This window comes from Telmatherina bonti, assembly GCF_933228915.1.
Source record: "Telmatherina bonti genome assembly, chromosome: 5".
NCBI classification, from domain to species: Eukaryota; Metazoa; Chordata; class Actinopteri; order Atheriniformes; family Telmatherinidae; genus Telmatherina; species Telmatherina bonti.
The window spans coordinates 41062411-41080516 of record NC_136623.1 but is presented as its reverse complement, the minus strand read 5'-3'; positions in this window follow the sequence as shown (position 1 = coordinate 41080516).

Below are 18106 nucleotides of genomic sequence, written 5' to 3'. Positions count from 1 at the left end.
CCAGAGCCAGACCAGGATCCGGGTCAGCTTCCCAGTGCCAGAACAGGAACCGGCTGCTCCGCTTCTCGGAGCCAGACCAGGATCCGGGTCCACTTCCCCGTACCAGACAGGGATCTGGGTCCGCTTCCCAGAGCCAGACCAGGATCCGGGTCCGCTTACCAAAGCCAGACCGGGATCCGGGACAGCTTCCCAGTACCAGACCGGGATCCGGCTGCTCCGCTTCCCAGAGCCGGACCTGGATCCGTGTCCGCATCCAAGAGCCGGACCAGGATCCGGGTCAGCTTCCCGTAGCCAGACCAGGATCCGGGTCTGCTTCCCAGAGCCAGACCAGGATCCGGGTCTGTTTTCCCAGTACCAGACCAGGATCCGGTTCCGCATCGCAGAGCCAGACCAGGATCCGGTTCCGCATCGCAGAGCCAGACCATGATCCGGGTCTGCTTCCCAGAGCCAGACCGGGATCCTGGTCCGCGTCCCACTACCAGACCAGGATCCCGGTCCGCTACCCAGTACCAGACCAGGATCCGGGTCCGCTTTCCTGGAGCCAGACAAGGATCCGTGTCCGCATCCAAGAGCCAGACCAGGTTCCGGGTCCGCATCCTAGAGCCAGACCATGATACGGGTCTGCTTCCCAGAGCCAGACCAGGATCCGGGACCATTTCCCAGTACCTGACCAGAATCCGGGTCCGCTTCCCTGAGCCACACCCGGATCTGGGTAAGCTTCCCAGAGCCAGACCAGGATCCGGCTGCGCCGCTTCCCAGAGCCAGACCGGGATCCTGGTCCGCTTCCCTCTACCAGAACAGGACCCGGGTCCGCTTCCCTGAGCCACACCCGGATCTGGGTCAGCTTCCCAGAGCCAGACCAGGATCCGGCTGCATCGCTTCCCAGAGCCAGACCGGGATCCTGGTCCGCTTCCCACTACCAGACCGGAACCTGGGTCCAATTCCCAGTACCAGACCAGGATCCGGGTCCGCTTCCCAGAGTAACACCAGGATCCGGGTCAGCTTACCAGAGCCAGACCGGAATTCGGCTGCTCCGTTTCCCTGGGCCAGACCGGGATCCTGGTCCGTTTCCCAGAGCCAGACCGGGATCCGGCTTCTCCGCTTCCCAGTACATGACCAGGATCCGGTTCCGCATCCCAGAGCCACACCATGATCCGGGTCTGCTTCCCAGAGCCAGACCGCGATCCGTGTCCGCTTCCCGGAGCCAGACTGGGATCCAGCTGCTCCGCTTCCCAGTACATGACAAGGATCCGGGTCCGCTTTCCCAGAGCCAGACAAGGATCCGGGTCCGCTTTCCCGGAGCCAGACCGGGATCCGGGTTCGCTTCCCAGAGCCAGACCATGATACGGGTCTGCTTCCCAGAGCCAAACCAGGATCCGAGTCCGCATCCCAGAGCCAGATTGGGATCCGGCTGCTCCGCTTCCCGGTACATGACCAGGATCCGGTTCCGCATCCCAGAGCCAGACCAGGATCCTGGTCCGCTTCCCAGAGCCAGACCATGATCCGGGTCTGCTTCCCAGAGCCAGACAAGGATCCGGGTCTGCTTTCCCAGAGCCTGACCAGGATCCTTGTCCGCATCCTAGAGCCAGACCATGATACGGGTCTGCTTCCCAGAGCCAGACCAGGATCCGGGACCATTTCCCAGTACCTGACCAGAATCCGGGTCCGCTTCCCTGAGCCACACCCGGATCTGGGTAAGCTTCCCAGAGCCAGACCAGGATCCGGCTGCGCCGCTTCCCAGAGCCAGACCGGGATCCTGGTCCGCTTCCCTCTACCAGAACAGGACCCGGGTCCGCTTCCCTGAGCCACACCCGGATCTGGGTCAGCTTCCCAGAGCCAGACCAGGATCCGGCTGCATCGCTTCCCAGAGCCAGACCGGGATCCTGGTCCGCTTCCCACTACCAGACCGGAACCTGGGTCCAATTCCCAGTACCAGACCAGGATCCGGGTCCGCTTCCCAGAGTAACACCAGGATCCGGGTCAGCTTACCAGAGCCAGACCGGAATTCGGCTGCTCCGTTTCCCTGGGCCAGACCGGGATCCTGGTCCGTTTCCCAGAGCCAGACCGGGATCCGGCTTCTCCGCTTCCCAGTACATGACCAGGATCCGGTTCCGCATCCCAGAGCCACACCATGATCCGGGTCTGCTTCCCAGAGCCAGACCGCGATCCGTGTCCGCTTCCCGGAGCCAGACTGGGATCCAGCTGCTCCGCTTCCCAGTACATGACAAGGATCCGGTTCCGCATCCCAGAGCCAGACCAGGATCCGGGTCCGCTTCCCAGAGCCAGACCATGATCCGTGTCTGCTTCCCGGAGCCAGACCAGGTTCCGGGTCCGCTTTCCAGAACCAGACCAGGATCCGGGTCCGCTTTCCCGGAGCCAGACAAGGATCCGGGTCCGCATCCAAGAGACAGACCAGGATCCGGGCCCGTTTTCCAGAGGCACACCAGGATCCGGGTCAGCTTTCCAGAGCTACACCAGGATCCGGCTTCGCCACTTCCCAGAGCCAGACCGGGATCATGGTCCGCTTCCCACTACCAGACCAAGATCCTGGTCCGCTTCCCGGAGCCAGACCGGATTCTGGGTACGCTTCCCAGAGCCACACCTGGATCCGGGTCAGTTCCCAGAGCCAGACCAGGATCCAGCTGCGCTGCTTCCCAGAGCCAGACCGGGACCCGGCTGCTCCGCTTCCCAAAGCCAGACCGGGTTCCTGGTCCGCTTCCCCGTACCAGACAGGGATCTGGGTCCGCTTCCCAGAGCCAGACCAGGATCCGGGTCCGCTTACCAAAGCCAGACCGGGATCCGGGACAGCTTCCCAGTACCAGACCGGGATCCGGCTGCTCCGCTTCCCAGTACATGACCAGGATCCGGTTCCGCATCCCAGAGCCAGATTGGGATCCTGGTCCGCTTCCCAGAGCCAGACCAGGATCCGGGTCCACTTCCCCGTACCAGACAGGGATCTGGGTCCGCTTCCCAGAGCCAGACCAGGATCCGGGTCCGCTTCCCAGTACTAGACCAGGATCCAGGTCCGCTTCCCAGAGCCAGACCAGGATCCGGGTCAGCTTCCCAGTGCCAGAACAGGAACCAGCTGCTCCGCTTCTCGGAGCCAGACCAGGATCCGGGTCCACTTCCCCGTACCAGACAGGGATCTGGGTCCGCTTCCCAGAGCCAGACCAGGATCCGGGTCCGCTTACCAAAGCCAGACCGGGATCCGGGACAGCTTCCCAGTACCAGACCGGGATCCGGCTGCTCCGCTTCCCAGAGCCGGACCTGGATCCGTGTCCGCATCCAAGAGCCGGACCAGGATCCGGGTCAGCTTCCCGTAGCCAGACCAGGATCCGGGTCTGCTTCCCAGAGCCAGACCAGGATCCGGGTCTGTTTTCCCAGTACCAGACCAGGATCCGGTTCCGCATCGCAGAGCCAGACCAGGATCCGGTTCCGCATCGCAGAGCCAGACCATGATCCGGGTCTGCTTCCCAGAGCCAGACCGGGATCCTGGTCCGCGTCCCACTACCAGACCAGGATCCCGGTCCGCTACCCAGTACCAGACCAGGATCCGGGTCCGCTTTCCTGGAGCCAGACAAGGATCCGTGTCCGCATCCAAGAGCCAGACCAGGTTCCGGGTCCGCTTTCCAGAACCAGACCAGGATCCGGGTCTGCTTTTCCGGAGCCAGACCGGGATCCGGGTCCAAATCCTAGAGCCAGACAAGGATCCGGGTCCGCTTTCCCGGAGCCAGACAAGGATCCGGGTCCGTTTTCCAGTACCAGACCAGGATCCGGGTCCGCTTCCCAGTACCAGACAAGGATCCGGGTCCGCTTTCAGGGAGCCAGACAACGATCCGGGTCCGCATCCAAGAGACAGACCAGGATCCGGGCCCGCTTCCCAGAGCCAGACCAGGATCCGGGTCCGCTTCCCAGTACCTGACCAGGATCCGGGTCCGCTTCCCTGAGCCAGACCAGGATCCTGGTCCGCTTCCCAGAGCCAGACCATGGTCCGGGTCTGCTTCCCAGAGCCAGACCATGATCCGGGTCCGCTTTCCCAGAGCCAGACCATGATATGGGACTGCTTCCCAGAGCCAAACCAGGATCCGAGTCCGCATCCCAGAGCCAGATTGGGATCCGGCTGCTCCGCTTCCCAGGACATGACCAGGATCCGGTTCCGCATCCCAGAGCCAGACCAGGATCCGGTTCCGCATCCCAGAGCCAGACCAGGATCCTGGTCCGCTTCCCGGAGCCAGACAAGGATCCGGGTCCGTTTTCCAGTACCAGACCAGGATCCGGGTCTGCTTTCCCGGAGCCAGACCATGATCCGTGTCTGCGTCCCAGAGCCAGACCGGGATCCAGGACCGCATCCCAGTACCTGACCAGGATCCGGGTCCGCTTCCCTGAGCCACACCCGGATCTGGGTCAGCTTCCCAGAGCCAGACCAGGATCCGGCTGCACCGCTTCCCAGAGCCAGACCAGGATCCGGGTGCGCTTCCCAGTACCAGACCAGGATCCGGGTCCGCTTTCCCGGAGCCAGACAAGGATCCGGGTCCGCATTCAAGAGAAAGACCAGGATCCGGGCCCGCTTCCTAGAGGCACACCAGGATCCGGGCCCGCTTCCCAGAGGCACACTAGGATCCGGGTCAGCTTTCCAGAGCTACACCAGGATCCGGCTTCGCCGCTTCCCAGATCCAGACCGGGATCTGGGTACGCTTCCCAGAGCCACACCTGGATCCGGGTCAGTTCCCAGAGCCAGACCAGGATCCAGCTGCGCTGCTTCCCAGAGCCAGACCGGGACCCGGCTGCTCCGCTTCCCAAAGCCAGACCAGGATCCGGGTCCGCTTCCCAAAGCCAGACCATGATCCGTGTCTGCTTCCCGGAGCCAGACCAGGATCCGGGTCCGCTTCCCAGAGCCAGACCATGATCCGTGTCTGCTTCCCGGAGCCAGACCAGGTTCCGGGTCCGCTTTCCAGAACCAGACCAGGATCCGGGTCCGCTTTCCCGGAGCCAGACAAGGATCCGGGTCCGCATCCAAGAGACAGACCAGGATCCGGGCCCGCTTTCCAGAGGCACACCAGGATCCGGGTCAGCTTTCCAGAGCTACACCAGGATCCGGCTTCGCCACTTCCCAGAGCCAGACCGGGATCATGGTCCGCTTCCCACTACCAGACCAAGATCCTGGTCCGCTTCCCGGAGCCAGACCGGATTCTGGGTACGCTTCCCAGAGCCACACCTGGATCCGGGTCAGTTCCCAGAGCCAGACCAGGATCCAGCTGCGCTGCTTCCCAGAGCCAGACCGGGACCCGGCTGCTCCGCTTCCCAAAGCCAGACCGGGTTCCTGGTCCGCTTCCCCGTACCAGACAGGGATCTGGGTCCGCTTCCCAGAGCCAGACCAGGATCCGGGTCCGCTTACCAAAGCAAGACCGGGATCCGGGACAGCTTCCCAGTACCAGACCGGGATCCGGCTGCTCCGCTTCCCAGTACATGACCAGGATCCGGTTCCGCATCCCAGAGCCAGACCAGGATCCGGGTCAGCTTCCCGTAGCCAGACCAGGATCCGGGTCTGCTTCCCACCGCCAGACCAGGATCCGGGTCAGCTTCCCGTAGCCAGACCATGATACGGGTCTGCTTCCCGGAGCCAGACCAGGATCCGGTTCCGCATCCCAGAGCCAGACCATGATCCGGGTCTTCTTCCCGGAGCCAGACAAGGATCCGGGTCCGTTTTCCAGTACCAAACCAGGATCCGGGTCTGCTTTCCCAGAGCCTGACCAGGATCCTTGTCCGCATCCTAGAGCCAGACCATGGTCCGTGTCTGCTTCCCAGAGCCAGACCGGGATGCTGGTCCGTTTCCCACTACCAGACCAGGATCCGGGTCCGCTTCCAAGTACCAGACCAGGATCCGGGTCCGCTTTCCTGGAGCCAGACAAGGATCCGTGTCCGCATCCAAGAGCCAGACTAGGTTCCGGGTGCATCGCTTCCCAGAGCCAGACCAGGATCCGGGTCCGCTTCCCAGTGCCAGACAAGGATCCGTGTCCGCATCCAAGAGCCAGACTAGGTTCCGGGTCCGCGTTCCAGAACCAGACCAGGATCCGGGTCTGCTTTCCCGGAGCCAGACCGGGATCCAGGTCCAAATCCTAGAGCCAGAACAGGATCCGGGTCTGCTTCCCAGAGCCAGACCATGATCTGGCTGCGCCGCTTCACAGAGCTAGACCGGGATCCTGGTCCGCTTCCCACTACCAGACAAGGATCCGGGTCCGCTTCCCAGTACCAGACAAGGATCCGGGTCCGCTTTCCCGGAGCCAGACAAGGATCCGGGTCCGCTTTCCCGGAGCCAGACCGGGATCCGGGTCCGCTTCCCAGAGCCAGACCATGATACGGGTCCGCTTCCCAGAGCCAAACCAGGATCCGAGTCAGCATCCCAGAGCCAGATTGGGATCCTGGTCCGCTTCCCAGAGCCAGACCAGGATCCGGGTCTGCTTTCCCGGAGCCAGACCATGATCCGGGTCTGCTTCCCGGAGCCAGACCATGATCCGTGTCTGCGTTCAGGAGCCAGACCGGGATCCAGGACCGCATCCCAGTACCTGACCAGGATCCGGGTCCGCTTCCCTGAGCCACACCCGGATCTGGGTCAGCTTCCCAGAGCCAGACCAGGATCCGGCTGCACCGCATCCCAGAGCCAGACCAGGATCCGGGTGCGCTTCCCAGTACCAGAAAAGGATCCGGGTCCGCTTTCCCGGAGCCAGACAAGGATCCGGGTCCGCATCCAAGAGACAGACCATGATCCGGGCCCGCTTCCCAGAGGCACACCAGGATCCGGGTCCGCTTCCCAGAGCCACACCAGGATCCGGGTCAGCTTTCCAGAGCTACACCAGGATCCGGCTTCGCCGCTTCCCAGAGCCAGACCGGGATCATGGCCCGCTTCCCGGAGCCAGACCGGGATCTGGGTACGCTTCCCAGAGCCACACCTGGATCCGGGTCAGTTCCCAGAGCCAGACCAGGATCCAGCTGCGCTGCTTCCCAGAGCCAGACCGGGACCCGGCTGCTCCGCTTCCCAAAGCCAGACCGGGATCCTGATCCGCTTCCCAGTACTAGACAAGGATCCGTGTCCGCATCCAAGAGCCAGACCAGGTTCCGGGACCGCTTTCCAGAACCAGACCAGGATCCGGGTCTGCTTTCCCGGAGCCAGACCGGGATCCGGGTCCAAATCCTAGAGCCAGACCATGATCTGGCTGCGCCGCTTCCCAGAGCTAGACCGGGATCCTGGTCCGCTTCCCACAACCAGACAAGGATCCGGGTCCGCTTCCCAGTACCAGACAAGGATCCGGGTCCGCTTTCCCGGAGCCAGACAAAGAACCGGGTCCGCTTTCCCAGAGCCAGACCGGGATCCTGGTCCGCTTCCCAGTACCAGACCAGGATCCGGGTCCGCTTCCCAGTACCAGACAAGGATCCGGGTCCGCTTTCCCGGAGCCAGACCATGATACGGGTATGCTTCCCAGAGCCAAACCAGGATCCGAGTCCACATCCCAGAGCCAGATTGGGATCCGGCTGCTCCGCTTCCCAGTACATGACCAGGATCCGGTTCCGCATCCCAGAGCCAGACCAGGATCCTAGTCCGCTTCCCAGAGCCAGACCATGATCCGGGTCTGCTTCCCAGAGACAGACCAGGATCCGGGCCCTCTTCCCAGAGCCAGACCAGGATCCGGGTCCGCTTCCCAGAGCCAGACCGGGATCCAGGACCGCTTCCCAGTACCTGACCAGGATCCGGGTCCGCTTCCCTGAGCCACACCCGGATCTGGGTCAGCTTCCCAGAGCCAGACCAGGATCCGGCTGCACCGCTTCCCAGAGCCAGACCAGGATCCGGGTCCGCTTCCCAGTACCAGACCAGGATCCGGGTCCGCTTTCCCGGAGCCAGACAAGGATCCGGGTCCGCATCCAAGAGACAGACCAGGATCCGGGTCCGCTTCCCAGAGCCAGACCATGATCAGGGTCTGCTTCCCAGAGCCAGACCGTGATCCGGGTCCGCCTCCCGGAGCCACACCAGGATCCGGGTCAGCTTACCAGAGCTAGACCGGGATCCGGCGTCTCCGCTTCCCAAAGCAAGACCCGGATCCTGGTCCGCTTCCCGGAACCAGACCGGAATCTGGGTCCGATTCCCAGTACCAGACCAGGATCCGGGTCAGCATCCCAGAGCAACACCAGGATCCGGGTCAGCTTCCCAGAGCCAGACCGGGATCCGGCTGCTCTGTTTACCCGGGTGAGACCGGGATCTTGGTCCGCTTCCCAGAGCCAGACCGAGCTCCGGCTGCTCCGCTTCCCAGTACATGACCAGGATCCCTTTCCGCATCCCAGAGCCAGAGCAGGATCCGGGTCCGCTTCCCGGAGCCAGACCGGGATCCTGGTCCGCTTCCCACAACCAGACAAGGATCCGGGTCCGCTTTCCCGGAGCCAGACAAGGATCCGGGTCCGCTTTCCCGGAGCCAGACCATGGTACGGGTCTGCTTCCCAGAGCCAAACCAGGATCCGAGTCCGCATCCCAGAGCCAGATTGGGATCCGGCTGCTACGCTTCCCAGTACATGACCAGGATCCGGTTCCGCATCCCAGAGCCAGACCAGGATCCTGGTCCGCTTCCCAGAGCCAGACCATGGTCCGGGTCTGCTTCCCAGAGCCAGACCATGATCAGGGTCTGCTTCCCGGAGCCAGACAAGGATCCGGGTCCTTTTTCCAGTACCATACCAGGATCCGGGTCTGCTTTCCCGGAGCCAGACCAGGATCCTTGTCCGCATCCTAGAGCCAGACCAGGATCCGGGTCCGCTTCCCAGAGCCAGACCATGATCCGGGTCTGCTTCCCGGAGCCAGACAAGGATCCGGGTCCGTTTTCCAGTACCAGACCAGGATCCGGGTCCGCTTCCCAGTACCAGACCAGGATCCGGGTCCGCTTTCCCGGAGCCAGACAAGGATCCTGATCCGCTTCCCAGAGCCAGACCATTGTCCGGGTCTGCTTCCCAGAGCCAGACAAGGATCCGGGTCTGCTTCCCGGAGCCAGACAAGGATCCGGGTCCGTTTTCCAGTACCATACCAGGATCCGGGTCTGCTTTCCCGAAGCCAGACCGGGATCCAGGACCGCTTCCCAGTACCTGACCAGGATCCGGGTCCGCTTCCCTGAGCCACACCCGGATCTGGGACAGCTTCCCAGAGCCAGACCAGGATCCGGCTGCACCGCTTCCCAGAGCCAGACCAGGATCCGGGTCCGCTTCCCAGTACCAGACCAGGATACGGGTCCGCTTTCCCGGAGCCAGACAAGGATCCGGGTCCGCATCCAAGAGACAGACCAGGATCCGGGCCCGCTTCCCAGAGGCCCACCAGGATCCGGGTCCGCTTCCCAGAGCCACACCAGGATCCGGGTCAGCTTTCCAGAGCTACACCAGGATCCGGCTACTCCGCTTCCCAAAGCAAGACCCGGATCCTGGTCCGCTTCCCGGAGCCAGACCGGAATCTGGGTCCGATTCCCAGTACCAGACCAGGATCCTTGTCCGCATCCTAGAGCCAGACCAGGATCCGGGTCAGCTTCCCAGAGCCAGACCATGATCCGTGTCTGCGTCCCAGAGCCAGACCGGGATCCAGGACCGCTTCCCAGTACCTGACCAGGATCCGGGTCCGCTTCCCTGAGCCACACCCGAATCTGGGTCAGCTTCCCAGAGCCAGACCAGGATCCGGCTGCACCGCTTCCCAGAGCCAGACCAGGATCCGGGTCCGCTTCCCAGTACCAGACAAGGATCCGGGTCCGCTTTCCCGGAGCCAGACAAGGATCCGGGTCCGCATCCAAGAGACAGACCAGGATCCGGGCCCGCTTCCCAGAGCCAGACCATGATCCGGGTCCGCTTCCCAGAGCCCGACCGGGATCCAGGACCGCTTCCCGGAGCCAGACAAGGATCCGGGTCCGTTTTCCAGTACCAGACCAGGATCCGGGTCCGCTTCCCAGTACCAGACAAGGATCCGGGTCAGCTTTCCCGGAGCCAGACAAGGATCCGGGTCCGCATCCAAGAGACAGACCAGGATCCGGGCCCGCTTCCCAGAGCCAGACCAGGATCCGGGTCCGCTTCCCAGTACCTGACCAGGATCCGGGTCCGCTTCCCTGAGCCACACCCGAATCTGGGTCAGCTTCCCAGAGCCAGACCAGGATCCGGCTGCACCGCTTCCCAGAGCCAGACCAGGATCCGGGTCCTCTTCCCAGTACCAGACAAGGATCCGGGTCCGCTTTCCCGGAGCCAGACAAGGATCCGGGTCAGCATCCAAGAGACAGACCAGGATCCGGGCCCGCTTCCCATAGCCAGACCAGGATCCGGGTCCGCTTCCCAGAGCCAGACCGGGATCCAGGACCGCTTCCCAGTACCTGACCAGGATCCGGGTCCGCATCCCAGAGCCAGACCAGGATCCTGGTCCGCTTCCCAGAGCCAGACCATAATCCGGGTCTGCTTCCCAGAGCCAGACCATGATCCGGGTCTGCTTCCCGGAGCCAGACAAGGATCCGGGTCCGTTTTCCAGTACCAGACCAGGATCCGGGTCCGCTTCCCAGTACCAGACAAGGATCCGGGTCCGCTTTCCTGGAGCCAGACAAGGATCCGGGTCAGCTTTCCCGGAGCCAGACAAGGATCCGGGTCCGCTTTCCCGGAGCCAGACAAGGATCCGGGTCCGCTTTCCCGGAGCCAGACCATGATACGGGTCTGCTTCCCAGAGCCAAACCAGGATCCGATTCCGCATCCCAGAGCCAGATTGGGATCCGGCTGCTCCGCTTCCCAGTACATGACCAGGATCCGGTTCCACATCCCAGAGCCAGACCAGGATCCTGGTCCGCTTCCCAGAGCCAGACCATGGTCCGGGTCTGCTTCCCAGAGCCAGACCATGATCCGGGTCTGCTTCCCGGAGCCAGAAAAGGATTCGGGTCCGTTTTCCAGTACCAGACCAGGATCCGGGTCCGCTTCCCAGTACCAGACAAGGATCCGGGTCCGCTTTCCCGGAGCCAGACAAGGATCCGGGTCCGCTTTCCCGGAGCCAGACCATGATACGGGACTGCTTCCCAAAGCCAAACCAGGATCGGAGTCCGCATCCCAGAGCCAGATTGGGATCCGGCTGCTCCGCTTCCCAGGACATGACCAGGATCCGGTTCCGCATCCCAGATCCAGACCAGGATCCTGGTCCGCTTCCCAGAGCCAGACCATGGTCCATGTCCGCTTCCCAGAGCCAGACCATGATCCGGGTCTGCTTCCCGGAGCCAGACAAGGATCCGGGTCCGTTTTCCAGTACCAGACCAGGATCCGGGTCTGCTTTCCCAGAGCCAGACCCGGATCCTTGTCCGCATCCTAGAGCCAGACCAGGATCCGGGTCCGCTTCCCAGAGCCAGACCGGGATCCAGGACCGCATCCCAGTACCTGACCAGGATCCGGGTCCGCTTCCCTGAGCCACACCCGGATCTGGGTCAGCTTCCCAGAGCCAGACCAGGATCCGGCTGCACCGCTTCCCAGAGCCAGACCAGGATCCGGGTCCGCTTCCCAGTACCAGACCAGGATCCGGGTCCGCTTTCCCGGAGCCAGACAAGGATCCGGGTCCGCATCCAGGAGACAGACCAGGATCCGGGCCCGCTTCCCAGAGGCACCCCAGGATCCGGGCCCGCTTCCCAGAGGCACACCAGGATCCGGGTCAGCTTTCCAGAGCTACACCAGGATCCGGCTTCGCCGCTTCCCAGAGCCAGACCGGGATCATGGCCCGCTTCCCGGAGCAATACCGGGATCTGGGTACGCTTCCCAGAGCCACACCTGGATCCGGGTCAGTTCCCAGAGCCAGACCAGGATCCAGCTGCACTGCTTCCCAGAGCCAGACCGGGACTCGGCTGCTCCGCTTCCCAAAGCCAGACCGGGATCCTGGTCCGCTTCCCAGTACTAGACAAGGATCCGTGTCCGCATCCAAGAGCCAGACCAGGTTCCGGGTCTGCTTTCCAGAACCAGACCAGGATCCGGGTCTGCTTTCCCGGAGCTAGACCGGGATCCGGGTCCAAATCCTAGAGCCAGAAAAGGATCCGGGTCTGCATCCCAGAGCCAGACCGTGATCTGGCTGCGCCGCTTCCCAGAGCTATAGCGGGATCCTGGTCCGCTTCCCACTACCAGACCAGGATCCGGGTCCGCTTCCCAGTACCAGACAAGGATCCGGGTCCGCTGTCCCGGAGCCAGACCATGATACGGGTCCGCTTCCCATAGCCAAACCAGGATCCGAGTCCGCATCCCAGAGCCAGATTGGGATCCGGCTGCTCCGCTTCCCAGTACATGACCAGGATCCGGTTCCGCATCCCAGAGCCAGACCAGGATCCTGTTCCGCTTCCCAGAGCCAGACCATGATCCGGGTCTGCTTCCCAGAGCCAGACCATGATCCGCGTCTGCTTCCCAGAGCCAGACAAGGATCCGGGTCCGTTTTCCAGTACCAGACCAGGATCCGGGTCCGCTTCCCAGTACCAGACAAGGATCCGGGTCCGCTTTCCCGGAGCCAGACCATGATACGGGTCTGCTTCCCAGAGCCAAACCAGGATCCGAGTCCGCATCCCAGAGCCAGATTGGGATCCGGCTGCTACGCTTCCCAGTACATGACCAGGATCCGGTTCCGCATCCCAGAGCCAGACCAGGATCCTGGTCCGTTTTCCAGTACCATACCATGAACCGGTTCTGCTTTCCCGGAGCCAGACCAGGATCCTTGTCCGCATTCTAGAGCCAGACCAGGATCCGGGTCCGCTTCCCAGAGCCAGACCATGAACCGTGTCTGCGTCCCAGAGCCAGACCGGGATCCGGCTGCACCGCTTCCCAGAGCCAGACCAGGATCCGGGTCCGCTTCCCAGTACCAGACAAGGATCCGGGTCCGCATCCAAGAGAAAGACCAGGATCCGCGCCCGCTTCCCAGAGCCAGACCAGGATCCGGGTCCGCTTCCCAGAGCCAGACCGGGATCCAGGACCGCTTCCCAGTACCTGACCAGGATCCGGGTCCGCTTCCCTGAGCCACACCCGGATCTGGGTCAGCTTCCCAGAGCCAGACCAGGATCCGGCTGCACCGCTTCCCAGAGCCAGACAAGGATCCGGGTCCGCATCCAAGAGACAGACCAGGATCCGGGCCCGCTTCCCAAAGGCCCACCAGGATCCGGCTTCGCCACTTCCCAGTACAAGACCAGGATCCGGGTCCGCTTTCCTGGAGCCAGACAAGGATCCGTGTACGCATCCAAGAGCCAGACCAGGATCCGGGTCCGCTTCCCAGAGCCAGACCATGATCAGGGTCTGCTTCCCAGAGCCAGACCGTGATCCGGGTCCGCATCCCGGACCCACACCAGGATCCGGGTCAGCTTACCAGAGCTAGACCGGGATCCGGCTGCTCCGCTTCCCAAAGCAAGACCCGGATCCTGGTCCGCTTCCCGGAGCCAGACCGGAATCTGGGTCCGATTCCCAGTACCAGACCAGGATCCGGGTCCGCATCCCAGAGCAACACCAGGATCCGGGTCAGCTTCCCAGAGCCAGACCAGGGTCCGGGTCCGCTTCTCAGAGCCACACCATGATCCGGGTCTGCTTCCCAGAGCCAGACTGGGATCCGTGTCCGTTTCCCGGAGCCCGACCGGGATCCGGCTGCTCCGCTTCCCAGTACATGACCAGGATCCGGTTCCGCATCCCAGAGCCAGAGCAGGTTCCGGGTCCGCTTCCAGGAGCCAGACCAGGATCCGGGTCCGCTTCCCGGAGCCACACCAGGTTCCGGGTCCGCTTTCCAGTACCAGACCAGGATCCGGGTCTGCTTTCCCGGAGCCAGACCGGGATCTGGGTCCAAATCCTAGAGCCAGAACAGGATCCGGGTCTGCTTCCCAGAGCCAGACCGTGATCTGGCTGCGACGCTTCCCAGAGCTAGACCGGGATCCTGGTCCGCTTCCTAGAGCCAAACCAGGATCCGAGTCCACATCCCAGAGCCAGATTTGGATCCGGCTGCTCCGCTTCCCAGTACATGACCAGGATCCGGTTCCGCATCCCAGAGCCAGACCAGGATCCTGGTCCGCTTCCCAGAGCCAGACCAGGATCCGGGTCTGCTTCCCAGAGCCAGACCATGATCCGGGTCTGCTTCCCGGAGCCAGACAAGGATCCGGGTCCGTTTTCCAGTACCAGACCAGGATCCGGGTCCGCTTCCCAGTACCAGACAAGGATCCGGGTCCGCTTTCCCGGAGCCAGACAAGGATCCGGGTCCGCTTTCCCGGAGCCAGACCATGATACGGGTCTGCTTCCCAGAGCCAAACCAGGATCCGAGTCCGCATCCCAGAGCCAGATTGGGATCCGGCTGCTACGCTTCCCAGTACATGACCAGGATCCGGTTCCGCATCCCAGAGCCAGACCAGGATCCTGGTCCGCTTCCCGGAGCCAGACAAGGATCCGGGTCCACTTCCCAGAGCCAGACCATGATCCGTGTCTGCGTCCCAGAGCCAGACCGGGATCCAGGACCGCTTCCCAGTACCTGACCAGGATCCGGGTCCGCTTCCCTGAGCCACACCCGAATCTGGGTCAGCTTCCCAGAGCCAGACCAGGATCCGGCTGCACCGCTTCCCAGAGCCAGACCAGGATCCGGGTCCGCTTCCCAGTACCAGACTAGGATCCGGGTCCGCTTTCCCGGAGCCAGACAAGGATCCGGGTCCGCATCCAAGAGACAGACCAGGATCCGGGCCCGCTTCCCAGAGCCAGACCAGGATCCGGGTCCGCTTCCCAGAGCCAGACCGGGATCCAGGACCGCTTCCCAGTACCTGACCAGGATCCGGGTCCGCTTTCCCGGAGCCAGACAAGGATCCGGGTCCGCATCCAGGAGACAGACCAGGATCCGGGCCCGCTTCCCAGAGGCACACCAGGATCCGGGCCCGCTTCCCAGAGGCACACCAGGATCCGGGTCAGCTTTCCAGAGCTACACCAGGATCCGGCTTCGCCGCTTCCCAGAGCCAGACCGGGATCATGGCCCGCTTCCCGGAGCAATACCGGGATCTGGGTACGCTTCCCAGAGCCACACCTGGATCCGGGTCAGTTCCCAGAGCCAGACCAGGATCCAGCTGCACTGCTTCCCAGAGCCAGACCGGGACTCGGCTGCTCCGCTTCCCAAAGCCAGACCGGGATCCTGGTCCGCTTCCCAGTACTAGACAAGGATCCGTGTCCGCATCCAAGAGCCAGACCAGGTTCCGGGTCTGCTTTCCAGAACCAGACCAGGATCCGGGTCTGCTTTCCCGGAGCTAGACCGGGATCCGGGTCCAAATCCTAGAGCCAGAAAAGGATCCGGGTCTGCATCCCAGAGCCAGACCGTGATCTGGCTGCGCCGCTTCCCAGAGCTATAGCGGGATCCTGGTCCGCTTCCCACTACCAGACCAGGATCCGGGTCCGCTTCCCAGTACCAGACAAGGATCCGGGTCCGCTGTCCCGGAGCCAGACCATGATACGGGTCCGCTTCCCAGAGCCAAACCAGGATCCGAGTCCGCATCCCAGAGCCAGATTGGGATCCGGCTGCTCCGCTTCCCAGTACATGACCAGGATCCGGTTCCGCATCCCAGAGCCAGACCAGGATCCTGTTCCGCTTCCCAGAGCCAGACCATGATCCGGGTCTGCTTCCCAGAGCCAGACCATGATCCGGGTCTGCTTCCCAGAGCCAGACAAGGATCCGGGTCCGTTTTCCAGTACCAGACCAGGATCCGGGTCCGCTTCCCAGTACCAGACAAGGATCCGGGTCCGCTTTCCCGGAGCCAGACCATGATACGGGTCTGCTTCCCAGAGCCAAACCAGGATCCGAGTCCGCATCCCAGAGCCAGATTGGGATCCGGCTGCTACGCTTCCCAGTACATGACCAGGATCCGGTTCCGCATCCCAGAGCCAGACCAGGATCCTGGTCCGTTTTCCAGTACCATACCATGAACCGGGTCTGCTTTCCCGGAGCCAGACCAGGATCCTTGTCCGCATTCTAGAGCCAGACCAGGATCCGGGTCCGCTTCCCAGAGCCAGACCATGAACCGTGTCTGCGTCCCAGAGCCAGACCGGGATCCAGGACCGCTTCCCAGTACCTGACCAGGATCCGGGTCCGCTTCCCTGAGCCACACCCGAATCTGGGTCAGCTTCCCAGAGCCAGACCAGGATCCGGCTGCACCGCTTCCCAGAGCCAGACCAGGATCCGGGTCCGCCTCCCAGTACCAGACAAGGATCCGGGTCCGCATCCAAGAGACAGACCAGGATCCGCGCCCGCTTCCCAGAGCCAGACCAGGATCCGGGTCCGCTTCCCAGAGCCAGACCGGGATCCAGGACCGCTTCCCAGTACCTGACCAGGATCCGGGTCCGCTTCCCTGAGCCACACCCGGATCTGGGTCAGCTTCCCAGAGCCAGACCAGGATCCGGCTGCACCGCTTCCCAGAGCCAGACAAGGATCCGGGTCCGCATCCAAGAGACAGACCAGGATCCGGGCCCGCTTCCCAAAGGCCCACCAGGATCCGGCTTCGCCACTTCCCAGTACAAGACCAGGATCCGGGTCCGCTTTCCTGGAGCCAGACAAGGATCCGTGTACGCATCCAAGAGCCAGACCAGGATCCGGGTCCGCTTTCCCGGAGCCAGACCATGATACGGGTCTGCTTCCCAGAGCCAAACCAGGATCCGAGTCCGCATCCCAGAGCCAGATTGGGATCCGGCTGCTCCGCTTCCCAGTACATGACCAGGATCCGGTTCCGCATCCCAGAGCCAGACCAGGATCCTGTTCCGCTTCCCAGAGCCAGACCATGATCCGGGTCTGCTTCCCAGAGCCAGACCATGATCCGGGTCTGCTTCCCAGAGCCAGACAAGGATCCGGGTCCGTTTTCCAGTACCAGACCAGGATCCGGGTCCGCTTCCCAGTACCAGACAAGGATCCGGGTCCGCTTTCCCGGAGCCAGACCATGATACGGGTCTGCTTCCCAGAGCCAAACCAGGATCCGAGTCCGCATCCCAGAGCCAGATTGGGATCCGGCTGCTACGCTTCCCAGTACATGACCAGGATCCGGTTCCGCATCCCAGAGCCAGACCAGGATCCTGGTCCGTTTTCCAGTACCATACCATGAACCGGGTCTGCTTTCCCGGAGCCAGACCAGGATCCTTGTCCGCATTCTAGAGCCAGACCAGGATCCGGGTCCGCTTCCCAGAGCCAGACCATGAACCGTGTCTGCGTCCCAGAGCCAGACCGGGATCCAGGACCGCTTCCCAGTACCTGACCAGGATCCGGGTCCGCTTCCCTGAGCCACACCCGAATCTGGGTCAGCTTCCCAGAGCCAGACCAGGATCCGGCTGCACCGCTTCCCAGAGCCAGACCAGGATCCGGGTCCGCTTCCCAGTACCAGACAAGGATCCGGGTCCGCATCCAAGAGACAGACCAGGATCCGCGCCCGCTTCCCAGAGCCAGACCAGGATCCGGGTCCGCTTCCCAGAGCCAGACCGGGATCCAGGACCGCTTCCCAGTACCTGACCAGGATCCGGGTCCGCTTCCCTGAGCCACACCCGGATCTGGGTCAGCTTCCCAGAGCCAGACCAGGATCCGGCTGCACCGCTTCCCAGAGCCAGACAAGGATCCGGGTCCGCATCCAAGAGACAGACCAGGATCCGGGCCCGCTTCCCAAAGGCCCACCAGGATCCGGCTTCGCCACTTCCCAGTACAAGACCAGGATCCGGGTCCGCTTTCCTGGAGCCAGACAAGGATCCGTGTACGCATCCAAGAGCCAGACCAGGATCCGGGTCCGCTTCCCAGAGCCAGACCATGATCAGGGTCTGCTTCCCAGAGCCAGACCGTGATCCGGGTCCGCATCCCGGACCCACACCAGGATCCGGGTCAGCTTACCAGAGCTAGACCGGGATCCGGCTGCTCCGCTTCCCAAAGCAAGACCCGGATCCTGGTCCGCTTCCCGGAGCCAGACCGGAATCTGGGTCCGATTCCCAGTACCAGACCAGGATCCGGGTCCGCATCCCAGAGCAACACCAGGATCCGGGTCAGCTTCCCAGAGCCAGACCAGGGTCCGGGTCCGCTTCTCAGAGCCACACCATGATCCGGGTCTGCTTCCCAGAGCCAGACTGGGATCCG